The sequence below is a fragment of the Pseudochaenichthys georgianus genome, chromosome 12, assembly GCF_902827115.2.
Source record: "Pseudochaenichthys georgianus chromosome 12, fPseGeo1.2, whole genome shotgun sequence".
Lineage (NCBI taxonomy): Eukaryota > Metazoa > Chordata > Actinopteri > Perciformes > Channichthyidae > Pseudochaenichthys > Pseudochaenichthys georgianus.
This window is the reverse complement of record NC_047514.1, coordinates 18,226,366-18,247,899: the sequence shown is the minus strand read 5'-3', so window position 1 is coordinate 18,247,899 and position 21,534 is coordinate 18,226,366. Positions and strand designations below refer to the sequence as shown.

General features: G+C 41.5%; 24 non-coding genes across 24 annotated transcripts; all 24 read left to right on the top strand.

The window, feature by feature from the left end:
• Nucleotides 1-57: 57 nt before the first annotated feature.
• On the top strand, nt 58-129 carry trnae-uuc (transfer RNA glutamic acid (anticodon UUC)). The gene has a single exon. It is a non-coding gene; the product is annotated as a tRNA-Glu (tRNA).
• A 231-nt stretch (nt 130-360) lies between these two features.
• trnae-uuc (transfer RNA glutamic acid (anticodon UUC)) lies at nt 361-432 on the top strand. Its single transcript has one exon. It is a non-coding gene; the product is annotated as a tRNA-Glu (tRNA).
• Nucleotides 433-663: 231 nt separating this feature from the next.
• Nucleotides 664-735, top strand: trnae-uuc (transfer RNA glutamic acid (anticodon UUC)). The gene has a single exon. It is a non-coding gene; the product is annotated as a tRNA-Glu (tRNA).
• A 541-nt stretch (nt 736-1,276) lies between these two features.
• Nucleotides 1,277-1,348, top strand: trnae-uuc (transfer RNA glutamic acid (anticodon UUC)). The gene has a single exon. It is a non-coding gene; the product is annotated as a tRNA-Glu (tRNA).
• A 229-nt stretch (nt 1,349-1,577) lies between these two features.
• Nucleotides 1,578-1,649, top strand: trnae-uuc (transfer RNA glutamic acid (anticodon UUC)). Its single transcript has one exon. It is a non-coding gene; the product is annotated as a tRNA-Glu (tRNA).
• Nucleotides 1,650-1,880: 231 nt separating this feature from the next.
• Nucleotides 1,881-1,952, top strand: trnae-uuc (transfer RNA glutamic acid (anticodon UUC)). The gene has a single exon. It is a non-coding gene; the product is annotated as a tRNA-Glu (tRNA).
• Nucleotides 1,953-2,183: 231 nt separating this feature from the next.
• Nucleotides 2,184-2,255, top strand: trnae-uuc (transfer RNA glutamic acid (anticodon UUC)). Its single transcript has one exon. It is a non-coding gene; the product is annotated as a tRNA-Glu (tRNA).
• Nucleotides 2,256-2,486: 231 nt separating this feature from the next.
• trnae-uuc (transfer RNA glutamic acid (anticodon UUC)) lies at nt 2,487-2,558 on the top strand. Its single transcript has one exon. It is a non-coding gene; the product is annotated as a tRNA-Glu (tRNA).
• Nucleotides 2,559-2,786: 228 nt separating this feature from the next.
• On the top strand, nt 2,787-2,858 carry trnae-uuc (transfer RNA glutamic acid (anticodon UUC)). The gene has a single exon. It is a non-coding gene; the product is annotated as a tRNA-Glu (tRNA).
• A 231-nt stretch (nt 2,859-3,089) lies between these two features.
• trnae-uuc (transfer RNA glutamic acid (anticodon UUC)) lies at nt 3,090-3,161 on the top strand. The gene has a single exon. It is a non-coding gene; the product is annotated as a tRNA-Glu (tRNA).
• A 230-nt stretch (nt 3,162-3,391) lies between these two features.
• Nucleotides 3,392-3,463, top strand: trnae-uuc (transfer RNA glutamic acid (anticodon UUC)). The gene has a single exon. It is a non-coding gene; the product is annotated as a tRNA-Glu (tRNA).
• A 231-nt stretch (nt 3,464-3,694) lies between these two features.
• Nucleotides 3,695-3,766, top strand: trnae-uuc (transfer RNA glutamic acid (anticodon UUC)). Its single transcript has one exon. It is a non-coding gene; the product is annotated as a tRNA-Glu (tRNA).
• Nucleotides 3,767-4,302: 536 nt separating this feature from the next.
• Nucleotides 4,303-4,374, top strand: trnae-uuc (transfer RNA glutamic acid (anticodon UUC)). Its single transcript has one exon. It is a non-coding gene; the product is annotated as a tRNA-Glu (tRNA).
• Nucleotides 4,375-8,957: 4,583 nt separating this feature from the next.
• trnae-uuc (transfer RNA glutamic acid (anticodon UUC)) lies at nt 8,958-9,029 on the top strand. The gene has a single exon. It is a non-coding gene; the product is annotated as a tRNA-Glu (tRNA).
• A 232-nt stretch (nt 9,030-9,261) lies between these two features.
• On the top strand, nt 9,262-9,333 carry trnae-uuc (transfer RNA glutamic acid (anticodon UUC)). Its single transcript has one exon. It is a non-coding gene; the product is annotated as a tRNA-Glu (tRNA).
• Nucleotides 9,334-9,563: 230 nt separating this feature from the next.
• On the top strand, nt 9,564-9,635 carry trnae-uuc (transfer RNA glutamic acid (anticodon UUC)). The gene has a single exon. It is a non-coding gene; the product is annotated as a tRNA-Glu (tRNA).
• Nucleotides 9,636-9,866: 231 nt separating this feature from the next.
• trnae-uuc (transfer RNA glutamic acid (anticodon UUC)) lies at nt 9,867-9,938 on the top strand. The gene has a single exon. It is a non-coding gene; the product is annotated as a tRNA-Glu (tRNA).
• A 232-nt stretch (nt 9,939-10,170) lies between these two features.
• trnae-uuc (transfer RNA glutamic acid (anticodon UUC)) lies at nt 10,171-10,242 on the top strand. Its single transcript has one exon. It is a non-coding gene; the product is annotated as a tRNA-Glu (tRNA).
• A 231-nt stretch (nt 10,243-10,473) lies between these two features.
• trnae-uuc (transfer RNA glutamic acid (anticodon UUC)) lies at nt 10,474-10,545 on the top strand. Its single transcript has one exon. It is a non-coding gene; the product is annotated as a tRNA-Glu (tRNA).
• A 232-nt stretch (nt 10,546-10,777) lies between these two features.
• Nucleotides 10,778-10,849, top strand: trnae-uuc (transfer RNA glutamic acid (anticodon UUC)). The gene has a single exon. It is a non-coding gene; the product is annotated as a tRNA-Glu (tRNA).
• Nucleotides 10,850-11,384: 535 nt separating this feature from the next.
• On the top strand, nt 11,385-11,456 carry trnae-uuc (transfer RNA glutamic acid (anticodon UUC)). The gene has a single exon. It is a non-coding gene; the product is annotated as a tRNA-Glu (tRNA).
• Nucleotides 11,457-11,688: 232 nt separating this feature from the next.
• Nucleotides 11,689-11,760, top strand: trnae-uuc (transfer RNA glutamic acid (anticodon UUC)). Its single transcript has one exon. It is a non-coding gene; the product is annotated as a tRNA-Glu (tRNA).
• Nucleotides 11,761-11,992: 232 nt separating this feature from the next.
• On the top strand, nt 11,993-12,064 carry trnae-uuc (transfer RNA glutamic acid (anticodon UUC)). Its single transcript has one exon. It is a non-coding gene; the product is annotated as a tRNA-Glu (tRNA).
• A 6,667-nt stretch (nt 12,065-18,731) lies between these two features.
• Nucleotides 18,732-18,803, top strand: trnae-uuc (transfer RNA glutamic acid (anticodon UUC)). Its single transcript has one exon. It is a non-coding gene; the product is annotated as a tRNA-Glu (tRNA).
• The last annotated feature ends 2,731 nt before the right edge of the window (nt 18,804-21,534 follow it).

Genomic DNA, 21,534 nt, shown 5'->3' with positions numbered 1-21,534 from the left:
TGGATAAAAAGTCACAGTATAGTCTGTCAAAAAATGTGATAAAAGACACAAAAGATGTCCCATATGGTCTAGCGGTTAGGATTCCTGGTTTTCACCCAGGTGGCCCGGGTTCGACTCCCGGTATGGGAACAAGTTTTATATGGGGAAAATAATCAAAGTATAAACTGTCCTAAAAAAATCGAACATATATAAGACATTTTAAGATAAAGTCATAGTATAGTGTGTCGAAAAATGTGAAAACAAAACCATGGAATGGTGTATCGAAACATTTGAAAAAAAGTCATAGTATGTTATGTCAATCATTTGGAAAAAAGTCACAGTATAGTGTGTAGAAAAATGTGAAAAAAGACACAAAAGTTGTCCCATATGGTCTAGCGGGTAGAATTCCTGGTTTTCACCCAGGTGGCCCGGGTTCGACTCCCGGTATGGGAACAAGTTTTATATGGGGAAAATAATCAAAGTATAAACTGTCCTAAAAAAATGTATTATATGTAAGACATTTTAAGAAAAAGTCATAGTATAGTGTGTCGAAAAATGTGAAAACAAAACCATGGAATGGTGTATCGAAACATTTGAAAAAAAGTCATAGTATGTGATGTCAATCATTTGGAAAAAAGTCACAGTATAGTGTGTCGAAAAATGTGAAAAAAGACACAAAAGATGTCCCATATGGTCTAGCGGTTAGGATTCCTGGTTTTCACCCAGGTGGCCCGGGTTCGACTCCCGGTATGGGAACAAGTTTTATAGGCGGAAAATAATCACAGTATAAACTATCCTACAAAAAATCGAATATATGTAAGAAATCGAATAAAAAGTCATAGTATAGTGTGTCGAATAATGTGAAAACAAAACCATGTACAAGTGCTGTCGAACTATTTGAAACAAGTGATAGTATGGTCTGTCAATCATTTGGATAGAAAAGTCACAGTATAGTCTGTCAAAAAATGTGATCAAAGACACAAAAGAGATCCCATATGGTCTACTAGCGGTTAGGATTCCTGGTTTTCACCCAGAGTGGCCCGGGTTCGACTCCTGGTATGGAATCATGTTTTTATAGGCGGAAAATCAATCAAAGTATAACTATCCTAAAAAAAATCGAATATATGTAAGAAATCAAATAAAAAGTCATAGTATAGTGTGTCGAAAAATGTGAAAACAAAACCATGGTAAAGTGTGTCGAAACATTTGAAAACAAGTTATAGTATGGTATGTCAATCATTTGGAAAAAAGTCACAGTATAGTGTGTCGAAAAATGTGAAAAAAGACACAAAAGATGTCCCATATGGTCTAGCGGTTAGGATTCCTGGTTTTCACCCAGGTGGCCCGGGTTCGACTCCCGGTATGGGAACAAGTTTTATAGGGGAAAATAATCAAAGTATAAACTAGTCCTAAAAAAATCGAATATATGTAAGAAATTTAAGAAAAAGTCATAGTATAGTGTGTCGAAAAATGTGAAAACAAAACCATGGTAAGTGTGTCGAAACATTTGAAAACAAGTTATAGTATGGTATGTCAATCATTTGGAAAAAAGTCACAGTATAGTGTGTCGAAAAATGTGAAAAAAGACACAAAAGATGTCCCATATGGTCTAGCGGTTAGGATTCCTGGTTTTCACCCAGGTGGCCCGGGTTCGACTCCCGGTATGGGAACAAGTTTTATAGGCGGAAAATAATCAAAGTATAAACTATCCTAAAAAAATCGAATATATGTAAGAAATCAAATAAAAAGTCATAGTATAGTGTGTCGAATAATGTGAAAACAAAACCATGGTAAAGTGTGTCGAAATATTTGAAAACAAGTTATAGTATGGTATGTCAATCATTTGGATAAAAAGTCACAGTATAGTCTGTCAAAAAATGTGATAAAAGACACAAAAGATATCCCATATGGTCTAGCGGTTAGGATTCCTGGTTTTCACCCAGGTGGCCCGGGTTCGACTCCCGGTATGGGAACAAGTTTTATATGGGAAAAATAATCAAAGTATAAACTGTCCTAAAAAAATGTAATATATGTAAGAAATTTTAAGAAAAAGTCATAGTATAGTGTGTCGAAAAATGTGAAAACAAAACCATGGTAAAGTGTGTCGAAACATTTGAAAACAAGTTATAGTATGGTATGTCAATCATTTGGAAAAAAGTCACAGTATAGTGTGTAGAAAAATGTGAAAAAAGACACAAAAGATGTCCCATATGGTCTAGCGGTTAGGATTCCTGGTTTTCACCCAGGTGGCCCGGGTTCGACTCCCGGTATGGGAACAAGTTTTATAGGCGGAAAATAATCAAAGTATAAACTATCCTAAAAAAATCGAATATATGTAAGAAATCAAATAAAAAGTCATAGTATAGTGTGTCGAATAATGTGAAAACAAAACCATGGTAAAGTGTGTCGAAATATTTGAAAACAAGTTATAGTATGGTATGTCAATCATTTGGATAAAAAGTCACAGTATAGTCTGTCAAAAAATGTGATAAAAGACACAAAAGATGTCCCATATGGTCTAGCGGTTAGGATTCCTGGTTTTCACCCAGGTGGCCCGGGTTCGACTCCCGGTATGGGAACAAGTTTTATAGGCGGAAAATAATCAAAGTATAAACTATCCTAAAAAAATCGAATATATGTAAGAAATCAAAAAAGTCATAGTATAGTGTGTCGATAAAATGTGAAAACAAAACCATGGTATAGTGTGTCGAAACATTTGAAAAAAAGTCATAGTATGGTATGTCAATCATTTGGAAAAAAGTCACAGTATAGTGTGTAGAAAAATGTGAAAAAAGACACAAAAGATGTCCCATATGGTCTAGCGGTTAGGATTCCTGGTTTTCACCCAGGTGGCCCGGGTTCGACTCCCGGTATGGGAACATGTTTTATAGGCGGAAAATAATCAAAGTATAAACTATCCTAAAAAAATCGAATATATGTAAGAAATAAAATAAAAAGTCATAGTATAGTGTGTCGATAAAATGTGAAAACAAAACCATGGAATGGTGTATCGAAACATTTGAAAAAAAGTTCATAGTATGTATGTCAATCATTTGGAAAAAAGTCACAGTATAGTGTGTAGAAAAATGTGAAAAAAGACACAAAAGATGTCCCATATGGTCTAGCGGTTAGGATTCCTGGTTTTCACCCAGGTGGCCCGGGTTCGACTCCTGGTATGGGAACAAGTTTTATAGGCGGAAAATAATCAAAGTATAAACTATCCTAAAAAAATCGAATATATGTAAGAAATCAAATAAAAAGTCATAGTATAGTGTGTCGAATAATGTGAAAACAAAACCATGGTAAAGTGTGTCGAAATATTTGAGAAAAAGTCATAGTATGTCATGTCAATCATTTGGAAAAAAGTCACAGTATAGTGTGTCGAAAAATGTGAAAAAAGACACAAAAGATGTCCCATATGGTCTAGCGGTTAGGATTCCTGGTTTTCACCCAGGTGGCCCGGGTTCGACTCCCGGTATGGGAACAAGTTTTATAGGCGGAAAATAATCAAAGTATAAACTATCCTAAAAGAAATCGAATATATGTAAGAAATCAAATAAAAGTCATAGTATAGTGTGTCGAATAATGTGAAAACAAAACCATGGTAAAGTGTGTCGAAATATTTGAAAACAAGTTATAGTATGGTATGTCAATCATTTGGATAAAAAGTCACAGTATAGTCTGTCAAAAAATTTGAAAAAAGACACAGAAGATGTCCCATATGGTCTAGCGGTTAGGATTCCTGGTTTTCACCCAGGTGGCCCGGGTTCGACTCCCGGTATGGGAACATGTTTTATAGGCGGAAAATAATCAAAGTATAAACTATCCTAAAAAAATCGAATATATGTAAGAAATCAAATAACAAGTCATAGTATAGTGTGTCGATAAAATGTGAAAACAAAACCATGGAATGGTGTATCGAAACATTTGAGAAAAAGTCATAGTATGTCATGTCAATCATTTGGAAAAAAGTCACAGTATAGTGTGTCGAAAAATGTGAAAAAAGACACAAAAGATGTCCCATATGGTCTAGCGGTTAGGATTCCTGGTTTTCACCCAGGTGGCCCGGGTTTGACTCCCTGGTATGGGAACAAGTTTTATAGGCGGAAAATAATCAAAGTATAAACTATCCTAAAAAAAATCGAATATATGTAAGAAATCAAATAAAAAGTCATAGTATAGTGTGTCGAATAATGTGAAAACAAAACCATGGTAAAGTGTGTCGAAATATTTGAAAACAAGTGATAGTATGGTATGTCAATCATTTGTATAAAAAGTCACAGTATAGTCTGTCAAAAAATTTGATAAAAGACACAAAAGATGTCCCATATGGTCTAGCGGTTAGGATTCCTGGTTTTCACCCAGGTGGCCCGGGTTCGACTCCCGGTATGGGAACATGTTTTATAGGCGGAAAATAATCAAAGTATAAACTATCCTAAAAAAATCGAATATATGTCAGAAATAAAATAAAAAGTCATAGTATAGTGTGTCGATAAAATGTGAAAACAAAACCATGGAATGGTGTATCGAAACATTTGAAAAAAAGTCATAGTATGTCATGTCAATCATTTGGAAAAAAGTCACAGTATAGTGTGTAGAAAAATGTGAAAAAAGACACAAAAGATGTCCCATATGGTCTAGCGGTTAGGATTCCTGGTTTTCACCCAGGTGGCCCGGGTTTGACTCCTGGTATGGGAACAAGTTTTATAGGCGGAAAATAATCAAAGTATAAACTATCCTAAAAGAAATCGAATATATGTAAGAAATCAAATAAAAAGTCATAGTATAGTGTGTCGAATAATGTGAAAACAAAACCATGGTAAAGTGTGTCGAAATATTTGAAAACAAGTTATAGTATGGTATGTCAATCATTTGGATAAAAAGTCACAGTATAGTCTGTCAAAAAATTTGATAAAAGACACAAAAGATATCCCATATGGTCTAGCGCAGGGGTACTCAAATACAAATCTTAAAGGTCCAAAATAAATGTTTCAATAAGACAAAGGTCCGTTTATTACGGTCATTCAAACTTTTAAACAATTGCAACAAGATTCTTAACACGAGGTTGCAAAAACAAAAAGTCTCTGTATTCAGCAGTTTTCATTGTTATTGTGTCTGTGCTCGACCCCTCAGAGTCGCAGAGTAAGAGCTGCAGTTATGAATAAAGGCACCTGCACCCTCTTTCATTCAGCATTCCCATTATTGCTCTATAAATGTCTTCCCCCCCTTGTGTGTCCACTGAGGTTCGTCAGGCCCAACACATCTTCAACAAACTCCCCCTTTACCTCATCATAACAACTCACAAATGTCAGTGGTGTCAGTCAGAGATGGAGTACTCGAGTCCTGGACTCGGACTTGAGTGCCGATTTTCGGGACTCGTGACTCGACTCGGACTCGCGCACTGATTGACGCGACTCGGACTTGGACTCGTGAATTCTCGCACAGGATGACTCGGACTCGGACTCGTGAATTCCCCCCCCCACGATGACTCGGACTCGACTCGTACATTGACGCTCCGACTTGGACTCGGGCACATTTTCTCTGGAGTCTGATGTCCTCTATCCTGTATGGCGAGTTCACGTACTGGGCCCCGCTGTTCCAGTCTAGAGATGTCTACAGACACACCCCGCATCGTGCTGTATGCTTTCACACATTCTGCTTCCACATTGGAAAAGAGCAAAATGCTCGTTATGTGGAAACAATATAGAAGAGAAGGCTCCGTAACACATTACTCTAAGGATCAAGTTCAGACATTTAGGCTGTCTTGAACACTATCATCAGCGTAACGTGATCTAATCAATAAATAAAGATTCAGCCGATAACGAAAGCACATACTTAACATGCAGAATGACGTCATTTTGCATGCTAAGTAGCCATGTGCTTTCTGGGGATAAATCTTTATCGGTAAACTGATTTAACCCGTAAAAGTTCCTTCAAAATAAGAGTCCCGATCTTATTACTATCAAAATAAAAGTGCAAAACGAAAACTTTACCATAGGAAAATATTGGCATACAAATATAATCACTTCTCTAAAAGGTAACTCATTTTAAATATAGTTTATTTATATATAATAATAATATTAATATTAGAAATAAGCTTTATATTTGTGTAGCACCTATTACAATAATTGTAGCCAAACTCGCTTCACAGCAGTTCAATAGACAGGATAACAGCAATGTAGAGGAGCAGCTACATTTCAAAACATATATCCACGAAGATTAATACATGAAGACTTGTGACTCGGACTTGACTTGGACTCTTCTTAAGTGACTCGGACTTGACTTGGACTCGAACACAGGTAATGATGACTCGGACTCGACTTGGACACTCCTTGGGTGACTCGGACTTGGACTCGGACTCGACTACGACTCTCCCTTGGTGACTCGGACTTGGACTCGGACTCGAAGAGTGGTGACTCGAGGGTGACTTGGACTCGTGAATTGGTGACTTGACTACAACACTGGTGTCAGTGGACTTACCCACAGCTAATGAAATGCACTGTGCATTTTTTATTCCATCACAAAGCTGATGAATCAAATCACCAGCCAGTGTTTATGTTCTTCTGGTTGCTGTGGAATCTGAGAGGGGGATTTGCTTGATCTGACCTGTTATTTTCTCTTTGTGTTTGCCTTCAACATGGTCTCCATCACTTCAGTCATGCATTCTTTATACTTCAGTTATTATCCAGTGGAAAGTCCTTACCTGCTGGCCTAGTTCAATCAAAGTGGTTACTTTTTTTTGGCTGGGCAGTGAAGTTTTACACACCGTCTTATTTGACTTCCTCAGGACTTTGGGGGCAGACTCCCTCAAAGAAAAAAATATATTTACACACGTAAGGTCATCATCTTAATAGTTGTGTATGCTCATCCGTGAGTAGAGCATCAAGTTGACGTCTATTGCAGCTGAATGCGGCGATTTTCATTTCATTTAATTTCAAACCTTTATTTATACAGATAAAATCCCATTGAGATCATTGATCTCTTTTCCAAGGGAGACCTGCTCAAGTAGTTCCACATGAAACATAAAAGCATAAACAGAACAACAAAAGGACATCATACAGCATCATTTACAAAATTATCCACATAAACAGGTACCAATAGCTTCCGATTGAGTAGCATCCAACCGAGCTTTAAAAACATTTAGTGGCACCAGATTGTTCAGTTTCCATTTAATTTGCAGACTATTCCAAGACAGAGGAGCTGCGCATCTAAGAGCTGCTTCCCTAAGACAGTCCTAGCAGTTGGCACATTTAATAAAACCACAGCATTCAATCTCAGGCAGTAGCCACTTACAATTCTCCGTGAGATCAGGGAGCAGATATAAGATGGAAGTTTCCCTAGCATGGCTTTGTATATAAAAATGTACCAGTGACTGAGCCTCCGTACAGTTAGTGAAGGCAAACCAGCCCTTGCATACAGGGGACAGTGATGGGTTAATGCTTTACAGTTTGTCACAAATCTCAGTGCACTGTGATACGCAGCATCTAACTTGACCAGGCAATTGGCAGGTGCATTCATATAGACCAGATCCCCATAGTCCAGCACAGGTCAAAGGTCACAGAGCCTCTTCCTGGCCTCAAGCGAGAAACAGGACTTGTTTCTGAAAAAGAACCCTAGCCTAACCCTTAGTTTTTTTAGCAGGTTATTGACATGAAGTTTAAAAGTGAGACAATCATCAAGCCAGATACCCAGGTATTTGTAACAGGCAACAACTTCAAGTTTTGTTCCTTGCGCAGTTACAATATCTAAAACAGGCTCTGGTGTCTTTTTAGCTTTAGAAAAGAGCATTACCTTGGCGGATGAGAAAATGTGCTCCGCTCGCGAAAATACGCTCCGCTCGCTCTGATCGACAAGTGTAGAGTGACGACGAGTACTACAAAAGAGGGCTCAGTAGAGAGGGATTACCATTTTGTTCAGCAAAATGCCTCCCAAACGTATTCAGATCAACAGCTTCAGTGCGTTTTGATTCAATGCTGAGTACAGCCAAACTGACAGTCTCTTCTCTGTCAGTGTAGACCGCAAATACCTCATCCCTTCAGTGCTTGGGTCCGAATGCTTCTCGTTTTGCGCCGTCCCGTTCAAATGAAATCGCCGCCAATCATATGTCCACGCTCGCGCCAGGACCGGGGGAGGGGTTACATGACGTGCATCTTGTGCTGCATTCACTTGCACTCGGACATTAGAAACTTTCTCTCATAAATGTCCGATGAGCGCTGTTTGCAGTCTAAGGACATAGCGGATCATTTTGACTCGTTGCGTTGTGGCGATGTCTCGCAGATAACACAGATAATACATATGAAAAGTATAATTTGCTCAGAGTCCAGAGACAGTTGTGGTTCGGTCCGGATCCGGACCGGAGTCCGTACTTTGAGGATGCCTGGTCTAGCGGTTAGGATTCCTGGTTTTCACCCAGGTGGCCCGGGTTCGACTCCCGGTATGGGAACATGTTTTATAGGCGGAAAATAATCAAAGTATAAACTATCCTAAAAAAATCGAATATATGTCAGAAATAAAATAAAAAGTCATAGTATAGTGTGTCGATAAAATGTGAAAACAAAACCATGGAATGGTGTATCGAAACATTTGAAAAAAAGTCATAGTATGTCATGTCAATCATTTGGAAAAAAGTCACAGTATAGTGTGTAGAAAAATGTGAAAAAAGACACAAAAGATGTCCCATATGGTCTAGCGGTTAGGATTCCTGGTTTTCACCCAGGTGGCCCGGGTTTGACTCCTGGTATGGGAACAAGTTTTATAGGCGGAAAATAATCAAAGTATAAACTATCCTAAAAAAAATCGAATATATGTAAGAAATCAAATAAAAAGTCATAGTATAGTGTGTCGAATAATGTGAAAACAAAACCATGGTAAAGTGTGTCGAAATATTTGAAAACAAGTTATAGTATGGTATGTCAATCATTTGGATAAAAAGTCACAGTATAGTCTGTCAAAAAATTTGATAAAAGACACAAAAGATATCCCATATGGTCTAGCGGTTAGGATTCCTGGTTTTCACCCAGGTGGCCCGGGTTCGACTCCCGGTATGGGAACAAGTTTTATAAGGGAAAAATAATCAAAGTATAAACTGTCCTAAAAAAATGTAATATATGTAAGAAATTTTAAGAAAAAGTCATAGTATAGTGTGTCGAAAAATGTGAAAACAAAACCATGGTAAAGTGTGTCGAAACATTTGAAAACAAGTTATAGTATGGTATGTCAATCATTTGGAAAAAAAGTCACAGTATAGTGTGTTGAAAAATGTGAAAAAAGACACAAAAGATGTCCCATATGGTCTAGCGGTTAGGATTCCTGGTTTTCACCCAGGTGGCCCGGGTTCGACTCCCGGTATGGGAACAAGTTTTATAGGCGGAAAATAATCAAAGTATAAACTATCCTAAAAAAAATCGAATATATGTAAGAAATCAAATAAAAAGTCATAGTATAGTGTGTCGAATAATGTGAAAACAAAACCATGGAATGGTGTATCGAAACATTTGAAAAAAAGTCATAGTATGTCATGTCAATCATTTGGAAAAAAGTCACAGTATAGTGTGTCGAAAAATGTGAAAAAAGACACAAAGATGTCCCATATGGTCTAGCGGTTAGGATTCCTGGTTTTCACCCAGGTGGCCCGGGTTCGACTCCCGGTATGGGAACATGTTTTATAGGCGGAAAATAATCAAAGTATAAACTATCCTAAAAAAATCGAATATATGTCAGAAATAAAATAAAAAGTCATAGTATAGTGTGTCGATAAAATGTGAAAACAAAACCATGGAATGGTGTATCGAAACATTTGAAAAAAAGTCATAGTATGTCATGTCAATCATTTGGAAAAAAGTCACAGTATAGTGTGTAGAAAAATGTGAAAAAAGACACAAAAGATGTCCCATATGGTCTAGCGGTTAGGATTCCTGGTTTTCACCCAGGTGGCCCGGGTTTGACTCCCGGTATGGGAACAAGTTTTATAGGCGGAAAATAATCAAAGTATAAACTATCCTAAAAGAAATCGAATATATGTAAGAAATCAAATAAAAAGTCATAGTATAGTGTGTCGAATAATGTGAAAACAAAACCATGGTAAAGTGTGTCGAAATATTTGAAAACAAGTTATAGTATGGTATGTCAATCATTTGGATAAAAAGTCACAGTATAGTCTGTCAAAAAATTTGATAAAAGACACAAAAGATATCCCATATGGTCTAGCGGTTAGGATTCCTGGTTTTCACCCAGGTGGCCCGGGTTCGACTCCCGGTATGGGAACAAGTTTTATAAGGGAAAAATAATCAAAGTATAAACTGTCCTAAAAAAATGTAATATATGTAAGAAATTTTAAGAAAAAGTCATAGTATAGTGTGTCGAAAAATGTGAAAACAAAACCATGGTAAAGTGTGTCGAAACATTTGAAAACAAGTTATAGTATGGTATGTCAATCATTTGGAAAAAAGTCACAGTATAGTGTGTAGAAAAATGTGAAAAAAGACACAAAAGATGTCCCATATGGTCTAGCGGTTAGGATTCCTGGTTTTCACCCAGGTGGCCCGGGTTCGACTCCCGGTATGGGAACAAGTTTTATAGGCGGAAAATAATCAAAGTATAAACTATCCTAAAAGAAATCGAATATATGTAAGAAATCAAATAAAAAGTCATAGTATAGTGTGTCGATAAAATGTGAAAACAAAACCATGGAATGGTGTATCGAAACATTTGAAAAAAAAGTCATAGTATGTCATGTCAATCATTTGGAAAAAAGTCACAGTATAGTGTGTCGAAAAATGTGAAAAAAGACACAAAGATGTCCCATATGGTCTAGCGGGTAGGATTCCTGGTTTTCACCCAGGTGGCCCGGGTTCGACTCCCGGTATGGGAACATGTTTTATAGGCGGAAAATAATCAAAGTATAAACTATCCTAAAAAAATCGAATATATGTCAGAAATAAAATAAAAAGTCATAGTATAGTGTGTCGATAAAATGTGAAAACAAAACCATGGAATGGTGTATCGAAACATTTGAAAAAAAGTCATAGTATGTCATGTCAATCATTTGGAAAAAAGTCACAGTATAGTGTGTAGAAAAATGTGAAAAAAGACACAAAAGATGTCCCATATGGTCTAGCGGTTAGGATTCCTGGTTTTCACCCAGGTGGCCCGGGTTTGACTCCTGGTATGGGAACAAGTTTTATAGGCGGAAAATAATCAAAGTATAAACTATCCTAAAAGAAATCGAATATATGTAAGAAATCAAATAAAAAGTCATAGTATAGTGTGTCGAATAATGTGAAAACAAAACCATGGTAAAGTGTGTCGAAATATTTGAAAACAAGTTATAGTATGGTATGTCAATCATTTGGATAAAAAGTCACAGTATAGTCTGTCAAAAAATTTGATAAAAGACACAAAAGATATCCCATATGGTCTAGCGGTTAGGATTCCTGGTTTTCGCCCAGGTGGCCCGGGTTCGACTCCCAGTATGGGAACAAGTTTTATAAGGGAAAAATAATCAAAGTATAAACTGTCCTAAAAAAATGTAATATATGTAAGAAATTTTAAGAAAAAGTCATAGTATAGTGTGTCGAAAAATGTGAAAACAAAACCAGGGTAAAGTGTGTCGAAACATTTGAAAACAAGTTATAGTATGGTATGTCAATCATTTGGAAAAAAAGTCACAGTATAGTGTGTCGAAAAATGTGAAAAAAGACACAAAAGATGTCCCATATGGTCTAGCGGTTAGGATTCCTGGTTTTCACCCAGGTGGCCCGGGTTCGACTCCCGGTATGGGAACAAGTTTTATAGGCGGAAAATAATCAAAGTATAAACTATCCTAAAAGAAATCGAATATATGTAAGAAATCAAATAAAAAGTCATAGTATAGTGTGTCGATAAAATGTGAAAACAAAACCATGGAATGGTGTATCGAAACATTTGAAAAAAAAGTCATAGTATGTCATGTCAATCATTTGGAAAAAAGTCACAGTATAGTGTGTCGAAAAATGTGAAAAAAGACACAAAGATGTCCCATATGGTCTAGCGGGTAGGATTCCTGGTTTTCACCCAGGTGGCCCGGGTTCGACTCCCGGTATGGGAACAAGTTTTATAGGCGGAGAATAATCAAAGTATAAACTATCCTAAAAGAAATCGAATATATGTAAGAAATCAAATAAAAAGTCATAGTATAGTGTGTCGAATAATGTGAAAACAAAACCATGGTAAAGTGTGTCGAAATATTTGAAAACAAGTTATAGTATGGTATGTCAATCATTTGGATAAAAAGTCACATTATAGTGTGTCGAAAAATGTGAAAAAAGACACAAAAGATGTCCCATATGGTCTAGTGCAGTGGTTCCCAAACGGTGTGCCGCGGCACACTGGTGTGCCGTGAGGCAAGTCCGGGTGTGCCGTGGGATTTTGTGACAACCACACGTTATTATTGCAATATACAACTACACAAAAATAATTATTTTTTAATTTACTATATCAGTACTTTGTGGGTTTATATGTACGTAATCTGCGCGACTTGCGCGTCCACATCTCCACGTGCAGTGCTGCATAAACATGGCTGAGTCAGCGATAACTCTCGAGGGGTGGAGGTATGCCCATTATTTTGAGTTCATCCGAAGAATAGACAGGAATGTGACGGTGAGGTGCAAACTGTGTCCAGGCCAGAAGCTGTTATCCACTGCTGTAAACACCACGTCAAACCTCAACAAGCACCTGCAAAGAACACATGCTAAGGTGGAGCTACCGCACACGCTATTTGTTGTTTGTTTATATCACAGTCTGTTCTTCTTCTCTGTCTTCTGGTTGTTGCCTGTTTTGAATGACGAATACACACTCCCGCCGCCTGCTGGTAAGGAGAGTTATTGTACGTGCTCGGCTGAAGTCTTTGCGGTGTCTGGTTCCAGTGCAACACATGGCCAACACGCAGGAGAACACGCCGACGCAATAGCGTGAGCAGAGATAGACTGCGCAAAATATACAGATAGTAGGAGACAGAGAACAGCCATGGTCAGATAGGAAAACATTCAGGATCTGGATCAGTCTTATGACAATGGAAACTGAACTAAAGAGAACATTTGAAACTTTAGCAGTCTGCGTGATCTGCCTGCAGGGAGGGGCGGGCCGGCCCTGCGAGTAAAGTAACGAGTAAAGTAACGAGTTACTTTATGTAGAGAGTAACGAAGTAGTGTAATATATTACTTTTTTTTAAAGTAATATGTAATATATTACTTTTTTTTTAGTTACGACCCCATCTCTGCTGAAATGTTACATTTATAATTTGTAGTTCAGGACCATGGACAATGCAGCTTCCTTGCATTGACAGTTCTCTGTGCTGAATTTCCTTTGTCTCATGTTTAATGTTGTGACCTGTCTGGTTTAAATGAGTGTGTTGCTGCTTTGATGAAGCCTAATTTGATAACGTTTCAAATTAATTTCTGAAATATTTCGTTAATAAATATTTCATGAGTAGGCTAATATAGTTGTCTTTGTCACATTTTATTTGGCATTAGTAAATAATTATGCACATAATACAGATATTTTACATGATATGAGTGATAACACATGTTATAAGGGCTATTTTGCACAATAGGTGTGCCTTGAGATTTTTACTTGTCCTTTGGTGTGCCTTGGGCACAAAAAGTTTGGGAACCACTGGTCTAGTGGTTAGAATTCCTGGTTTTCACCCAGGTGGCCCGGGTTCGACTCCCGGTATAGGAACAAGTTTTATAGGCGGAAAATAATCAAAGTATAAACTATCCTAAAAAAAATTTAATATATGTAAGAAATCAAATAAAAAGTCATAGTATAGTATGTCGAAAAATGTGAAAACAAAACCATGGTATAGTGTGTCGAAACATTTGAAAAAAAGTCATAGTATGTTATGTCAATCATTTGGAAAAAAGTCACAGTATAGTGTGGCGAAAAATGTGAAAAAAGACACAAAAGATGTCCCATATGGTCTAGCGGTTAGGATTCCTGGTTTTCACCCAGGTGGCAGGTGGTTCGACTCCCGGTATGTACCCAGCCAGTGTGACAGGCGCTGTGCAGATAGAGGCTGCCCTACTGAGCGCTCTCTGAAAAACACAAACAGATGCTGGGATTTGCGTAACGCAGCCGTGCGTGTAACATAGCATGCCAGCGCGCGCACGGGACAGAGGAGATGAGATGTGGCTTCTTCCTCTGATGTGTGAGGCGGAGGAAAGAAGCCCTCCAAAGTTATCACTCTCGATCTGAACGAGCTTGTGATCACCTTCGGCATAAACAACGGGTTCGGGCGTAACACAGCTGAGCTGCCATCTCCTTGGATCTGGAGACATGAAGGAGCCACAGAGAGAGCAGACAAATCACTCACCCTTTTAGCTGACGTCAGAGCCAGGAGCAGCGCTACCTTGGCTGACAGAAACTTCAGGGGAACTTGATCCAGCGGTTCAAAAGGGGCTTTACCTAGTGCGCACAGCACTACAGCCAAATCCCATTGAGGCGCTAAAGCGCGTGATACCGGTCTGAGTCTCTGTACTCCTCGTAGGAAACGTTTTGTCAGCGGGTGACTAAACACCGTGCTGACCCCAAACCCTACATGGCATGACGAGATGGCAGCCGCATACGTTTTTATCGTGCTATGGGCCAATTTCCTGTCCAGCAACAGCTGGAGGAATGACAGCACGAGAGGCAGGGGACACGCCACGGGGTCACGCCACGCTCCTCCTGCACTCGGTCCAGGAACCGAGGGATCAGAGGGACTGGTGGGAAAGCGTACAGTAACACTCTGGGCCAAGGTCTGTGTGCGAACGCGTCCACCCCCAGAGGGGGGTGATCCTGCCTTCTCAGGGAGAACCAGAGATCACACTGCGCGTTCCCGCGAGCAGCGAACAGATCCACCTCTGCTGTCCCGAACCTGCTCCACACTTGGGAGACCAGCTCGGGGTGGAGGCTCCAGTCCCCTTGTTGAGGACCTCCTCTGTTCAGCTCGCCGGGAATATACACTGCTCTGATCGAGAGCATGTGTGTGCGCGCCCAGCACAACAGCCGCCTGGCTGTATCCAGCAGCTGCGCTGATCGTACACCTCCCTGACGATTTATGTAGGCTGCCGCCGTTTTGTTGTCTGTCCGAATCATCACATGATGATTCCACAGCAACGGGGCAAAGTGCTGAATTACTCTCCATACGGCGAGTAATTCCAGCGCGTTTATATGAAGGGACATGTGCGGCGGCCACTGTCCCCCCACTGCCTGCGACATGCATGTTCCTCCCCACCCTGAGAGCGATGCGTCTGTAAACACCGAGGTGTGTGACGTCACTCTGCCGAGGGGAACCCCCACCGACAGGATGTGGGGATTTTTCCAGTAGGTCAGATCTAAACCTACGGATGGAGGAACGCACACCCTGCGTCTCCTCTGACGCATGGGGTCGATGCGCAGGCGAATGAACCACCTCTGAAGTCTCCTCATGTAAAGGAGACCCAGGGGGATCACCACGTGACCAGCTGACATCATGCCCAACAGCTGCATCACGGAAAGGGCTGTCACCACCCTGCCGGGTGTGACGCGCCTGAGGAGAGCTGTCAGATTCTCCACTCTCCGCTGTGAGAGTCCTGCTCTCATGCGGGCTGAGTTGAATTCCATTCCCAGATACATGATGATCTGGGATGGAAGAGGACAGCTCTCTCCCAATTGATTATGAAACCCAGGCTTGACAGGTGAGATATGAGTTGTACTGTCTGTAAAGCAGCTTCTCTCTGGAGCGAGCCAGCAACAGCAGGTCGTCCAGATAAAATAACACTCTCATCCCTCCTCTGCATAGCGGCTCCAGCGCCGTCTCCACACACTTTGCAAAAGTGCGTGGAGCCAGTGAATATCCGAACGGCAGTCGATTGACTGGTACGATATTCCCTGGAATGAAAAACGCAAGAATCTCCTGTGTTTTGGGATGATGGTTATATGGAAGTAATGGGTCTCATTCCCCCCGCCCCGTCTCCTTCGGGACCAGAAAATAGCGGGAGTAAAAACCCCTGATTTTCTTCCCTTTGAGGAACCCCGGGAAAAGGCTTTCTTTAACCAGAGTTCCTGACGCTCTGCACGGAGCGCGAGACACTGTTCTTGGGATGACAGGACTTCCTGTATCCCGTAGAACTGCGGGGGGGGGAGAGGCGAATTGCAGAGACTACCCTCTGCCCATCCGCCTCTCATCCATCTGTCCATCAGACATACTCGCCGCCCCCCTGAGTACCATACAGTACTCTGATAGTGCCGGGTGTACATTCTCTGGATGTGCTGTGGTTGGTAACAAACCATGCCAGAGCCCTCCACATGCTGCATTCCACACCGGCTCTCAATATGTCGTCGTTTAGGCGAATACTCGTAAACTGCGTGTTCACACTCAACCCCACTAAGGGATGAGCGGAGGTGTGTGCAGTGCTGTCCACACGAGGCGTAATAATGGCCCTCCGTGGGCTTATTACGACCGTGGGTAGGAAGTGTCTGAGATAGAGGAAAAATCCATGCTGCCTAAACCCAAAAAGTTTACGGTAGATGGACTTGAATAGCAAGCCCAGCTGTTTTATTAACCGATAAGTTAAAAAACCCAGCCGGCTTAGGCAGCGAGCCATGCTGCCAAGTAACCAATAGGCTATTGGCAGCTGGCTTAAACCGGGGAGCCTTGCTGCATATTAACTTCCCTCTGTCCATATAACCCACACGCCGTCCTCAAGGCGCGAACCTGCTCTGGATGTGCTGTGGTTGTCATGGTGACGAGCCACGCCAGAGCCCTCCAGACGTTGCATTTCACACAGGCTCTCCTTATGTCGCGTTTAGGAGAAGGCTCGTAAACCGGACATTTAAGGTGCGTTCACGCTCAACACCCCTAAGGGATGAGCGGAGGTGTGTGCAGTGCTGTCCACACTGTAATGATGGCACTCGTGGCTCATTACGACCGTGTGTAGGAGGTAGGTTTGGGACAGAGGAAAAAAATCCGAGCTGTCTAAAACCCCACAGGTTTTAAAGACAGTCGGTTATGCAGCGAGCCATGCTGCCTATAACCGACAGGTTAGGGGCAGCCGGCTTACCCGGTGAGCTTGCTGCTTATTATTATCAATCTGTCCATCGAATACACGTGTTGCCACTCTGAGTAATACTCTGAGAGCGCACACCTGGTTTGGATGTGCTGTGGTTGTCATGGTGACGAGCCACGTCAGAGCCCTCACCGCCGTTGCCTGTGAAGCAGCCCAATAGGGGCCGGACCGAAAAAGGCTGTGAGGGGCCCTCCACACGCTGCATCTCACATCGGCTCTCATCCTGTCTCTGTTTCGGAGAAGGCTCGTAAACTGGACATTGAGGCGCGTTCACGCTCAAACCCGCTGAGGGAATGAGCGGAGGTGTGTGCAGTGCTATTCACACAGTGCGTAATAACAGCCCTAGGCTCATTACGACCGTGTGTAGTATAGGCACATCTGAGACAGAGTAAAAAACCTGTGCTGCCTATAACCGACAGGTTTAGGAGCATCAGGTTTAACCGTCAAGCCCTGCTGTTAAGTAACCGGCTGGTTACTTAACAGCCGGCTGCTGCCGTTTTATGCCTTTTATTCTACATTTTATAGTTGTACTGTGAATTGTGTCCTGTGTACTGTACTGTAAAGCACTTTGTACATCCGTGTTGAGAAGAGTGCTATATAAATAAAGTTTTACTTACTTACTTAATTACAGCCGGCTCAAACGGCGAGCCCCGCTGTCTGTTGCACCTCCCCACGCTGTATTACACAGAGGCTCTCCTCATGTCGCCATTTAGGAGCTTTTAAAACTCGTAAAACGGACATTGAGGTTCACGCTCAAACCTGCTTGAGGAATGAGCGGCGGTGCGTATGGAGGCACATCTGTGACATAGGAAACAAACCCGGGCTGTCTAATTAACCGACAGGTTTTAAAGACAGCTGGTTTTAGCCGTAAGCCTTGCTGCCTAACAACCGACAGGCTGTGAGGCAGCCGCTTATGCAGCTTTATGTCATCCGGAGGAGAGCTCTCCTGAACCGGGAGATCTCATTAGGCGGTTGCCTTTCCGATGATCTCCGGGAGTTCCTCCACCTGGTGATCCGTGAATGGAGGGGAAGGAGTCGCCTGACTGCTGCCCGCCACTCGGATCCAATAAATAAAGGGAGTAAAAACTCCTGGACCAGCCAATCATCCTCAGCAACGAGAGCGTCCGCTCTCCACTGCCTGTGGGCCCGAGGGAGATGGACACAATGAGTGCACGACACCTGGGGAGTGAGAGCAGCGTTTGCGTGCTCTAATCCCCGGGAAAACTCACACCGTGAGCTCCGGTCGTAACTCATATGTCGGGTTGACACTGGGCCCCCACCCTGTTTCCCCCGTCCGGAGGAGAGGGAGGATGGGCCCAGGGGAACCAGGAATGTTTGCTCTTTTAGCTCTTAAAAGAACTTGTTTTTCCTGTCAATGCTTCTGCAACGGAGTGCTGAAGAAAAGTAGGAGCGGATTGTAGGGCCTACTTCCTATTTATACGGAAGTGAGACCGGAGGTGGGGCCCACGTCGTAGGTGGGCGTGGAATAAGTATGTCAGTGCTGCACACGTGCAGTGGGGTTTACCCAATAGCGATAGCCTTAGAGGGCGAAGCCTTATACGAAATAGAACCATGGTATAGTGTGTCGAAATATTTGAAAAGAAGTTATAGTATGGTATGTGAATCATTTGGATAAAAAGTCACAGTATAGTCTGTCAAAAAATGTGATAAAAGACACAAAAGATGTCCCATATGGTCTAGCGGTTAGGATTCCTGGTTTTCACCCAGGTGGCCCGGGTTCGACTCCCGGTATGGGAACAAGTTTTATATGGGGAAAATAATCAAAGTATAAACTGCCCTAAAGAAATCGAACATATATAAGACATTTTAAGAAAAAGTCATAGTATAGTGTGTCGAAAAATGTGAAAACAAAACCATGGAATGGTGTATCGAAACATTTGGAAAAAAGTCACAGTATAGTGTCACGCCCTGGCTCAAGGACGGACAAAGGAAGGAGACCAGACATGATTCATCCAATTGCAGTGCATTTATTTAAAGAAACTAAATTAACTATGAAGTCAGTTAATCAGTTATGTGTGTAGTGTGTGGGTGTGTGAACATGCATCAGTATATAAAGAAAGAACACACAAACAAACCAAGGTCCAGTAGAGCCAAGCTACCCAAGAGGAGAGAGAGACTGACTGCTCAGGCACCCATACTTGTAGCTGAGCAGTCAACCCAAATCAGGTGTCAGCAATCTCTCCTGATTTGGGGAGTGGCTAACCAGGGACCTGAGTCTAAGGCCTAGGGGCCGTCACACCTCCCCCCTTAAGAATGAGGTAGCACCTCAGATCCTGAAACAAAACAAGAATATTAGACACAACATTTTCTTCCAATTCATAAATCTGAGTAACACGTCTCAGAGCACATAAAAACTGCATTATAAGCCTATCAAAAGTGATACTAGGCAAAGAAGGAACTATGACAAAAAGTACCTGAGGTGACTACCGAAATTTGCACAAAATCTGCAATCATTATAGCCTAACCCCAGGAAAAGCAACTACTGCTGCTTAGTGGACGAAACAGGGAATGCCTGTACGGCCAACACTTCAAGAAGACTGGGACGAAGCTCCCCTTGCCTGCCCCATCTTACCCAAAGAGGTTACTGTAGCTCTCTTTCACATACTTCCGTGTGTTACAAATGTTGCACTCTGACCTTCTAGCCCAATTGACATTGCCACATGTTTTGCACTTCCAATCATATACACTGAAGAGACCCCTGCTCCTCCCAGCCAGAGTTTTCCAACTATCTGTTCTTCCAGCTTTCATCATCTGTGCCCTCATGGGTTTCTTCCTGCCACATCTGTAACAACTGTTTCTTCTAGCAAAGTTCATCATTCCACACTTATCAGTACAAAACCAGTCCTCGCCTCTAACATGAAAACTCTTTCCTTCAATGTTTATTTTGTTACCCCTGAATGGCTTTGCATGATCTGGCCAAACACCTGCCAGGTCATTTCCCAAAATGATGTCCACTCCAGTCACGGGCAACTCTGGACGAACACCAACCTCCACTTCTCTGGACCAAATCACAGGACAGAAACAGTTTATGCTCAGGCACAGAAATGGATTGCAGACCAATCCCTCGAACTGGAACACAGCCCCCCGTGTCTCAATCTGGAGAAAAAGGCAAGATGGCCTCCCTCACCAAAGTATTCAAAGCGCCTGAGTCCCTCAAAATCCTGACTTGAACTTTCTTGTCACTCCCAACTAGGGTTACGAAACCGTCAGACATAAACGAAGCATAACCCGACTCAACCTCTGAGATATCAATTGCCTTACCCTGCATTTGCAATGGAGCCAAGACTTCTGTTTCACCAACTCTGGGATTATGAACAGTTGTAGCCAAACCAACTGACTTCACATGAAAATTGTTGCTTTTCCCCTCTAGCAAAGGACATTCTTTTTTCCAATGACCCTGTTGATGGCAATAATTACACACATTTGCATTGCTTGTGCCATTAGGATGCTGTGCAAACTTTGGGGACAAAGATCCTGCTCTCTGAGATTCATTCCTTTCATAACGCTCACCAAAGATGCGCCTGTGCGTCAACACACTCATCAGCTAGTACTGCTGCCTCCCTAGGACATGTTACTTTATGTTCATTAATATAGGTTGCAATGTTCTCAGGGACCGACTGTTTCAACTGCTCCAGAATGATTAAATCACATAACTGATCCAATGTTTTTACCCCAGAAGAAGAGTACCAGCGCTTGAAATGCAAGATCAAATCCCGTGTAAATTCCACATGTGTTTTGTTACCACTCTTTCGCCAGTCTCTAAAACGTTGGCGGTACGCTTCAGGCACCAACTCATAAGCCTTCAAAACAGACGATTTCACCATATCATAATCTTTACAGGCATCAGAAGATAAAGCGGAGTAGGCTTCTTGTGCTTTACCTGTAAACACACACTGCAACATTAAAGTTCTGTCCTCATCAGGCCAGCCCCTTGAATCTGCAACATGCTCAAACAGACAAAAAAAAGTGTCTATATCATTTTCATTAAACTTTGGTAACAACAGTAAATTACCTGCAACATCAAAGTGTGAACTTACAAGTTCCTCATTCAATGCCGATGCAGACATTTTACCTGCCCTAATCAAAGCCAATTTTTGCAGTTCCAAATCCAGTTTCATTTGTTCCTTTTTGTATTTGATTTGTTCCACCTCTTTTTCAAGAATCAACCATTCTTTCTGTTGTTCAAATGTTAAGCCAGACAAATAATTAGTGACAATGCTCTTACCTCCCCTGTCCATCAGTACCGCACAGTCTAGCAAATGAGCCTTTATAACACTTTTCAGGGTTTCCTTTGTTTGCTTGGAATCAAAATCAACAGAGTAATAATGAGCAATCTTCAACAACTGCTGCTTTGTACATTGCTCCAACAACTCAGGACACTGACACTGAACAAAATCTTCCACAATGTTAGCCATATCAAACCACAAAAATCTAGCAACCTAGATAACCACATTGAGGTAACATACAC